At 61.7% G+C, this 1,002-nt stretch overlaps 1 long non-coding RNA gene across 1 annotated transcript in view; it reads left to right on the top strand.

The window, feature by feature from the left end:
- Positions 1 to 443, top strand: part of LOC115949232 — a 4,700-nt gene extending 4,257 nt beyond the window's left edge. Inside the window, exon 3 of the long non-coding RNA XR_004082802.1 lies at positions 336 to 443. This is a non-coding gene — a long non-coding RNA (uncharacterized LOC115949232). The remainder of the gene's footprint in view (positions 1 to 335) is intronic.
- The last annotated feature ends 559 nt before the right edge of the window (positions 444 to 1,002 follow it).

The raw sequence follows: 1,002 nt of genomic DNA, 5'->3' as shown, positions 1-1,002 counted from the left end.
TCCTGGGATGGGATGGGATGGAACACAGAGGGTTTCCATGTGGGATCTTGCTGTCCTGGGATGGGATGGAACAGGAACACAGGAGGTTTTCTCTGTGGGATTTCCATGAGGATGGAGGATCTCCTTGACCTGGGATGGGATGGAGCAGGAGCACGGGGTTTTTTCCCTTGTGGGATCTCGCTGTTCTGGGATGGGATGGAGCAGGAGCACGGGGGTTGTCCATGTGGGATTTCCCTGGGATGGGGTGGGATGGAGCAGGAGCACGGGGTTTTTTCCCAGTGGGATCTCCCTGTGGATGGAGGGGGATCCCCCCGGCCGCCCCGTGCCCCTCGCAGCGCTCCGGGCCCGGCTGTGCCGGCAGCAGCGGGAGCAGAGCCGGCTCCAGGAGGCCGTGACCGATTTGGAGACCAGGCTGGGGCAGCAGGAGCAGCTCCTGGAGCAGGTGAGGCCCCGTCCCAGAGCTGTGGCTGTCTCCTGAAGCTGTGCCCGTGTTCCTGGCTGTGTCCCTGTCCTGTGGCCATGTCCGTGCCTGGCTGGAGGAGCTTCCTGCTGGGATCCCCCCTGGAGCTGTGGCCATGTCCCTGTCCCTGCTTGTGTCCGTGTCCTGTGCCCGTGCCTATCTCTGTATCCCATGTCCTTGACTGTGTCCCTGTCCACGTTCCTGTCCCATGTCCCTGTCCCTATCCTTGTCCCATGTCCTGTGTCCCTGTCCTTCTGTCCCTGTCGCCTGTCCCTGTCCCCACCCTGTCCCTGTCCCTGTGTCCCTGTCCCATGTCGTTTTCTCTGTTCCATGTCCCCATCCCTGTCCCTGTCCCATGTCCTCACCCTCTCCCTGTCTCTCTGTCCCTGTGTCCCTGTCCTCTCTCCCCATCCATGTCCCCTGTCCCTGTCCTTGTCCCATGGCCCGTGTCCCTGTCTCTATTCCCTGTCCTTGTCCCTGTGTCCCAGTCCCTATTCCCTATCCCTGTCCCAGTCCCTATTCTGTGTCCCCTATCCCATGTC

This window comes from Geospiza fortis, unplaced genomic scaffold, assembly GCF_000277835.1.
Source record: "Geospiza fortis unplaced genomic scaffold, GeoFor_1.0 scaffold342, whole genome shotgun sequence".
In the NCBI taxonomy this organism is placed as follows: Eukaryota; Metazoa; Chordata; class Aves; order Passeriformes; family Thraupidae; genus Geospiza; species Geospiza fortis.
This window is presented reverse-complemented; position numbering and strand designations above follow the sequence as displayed.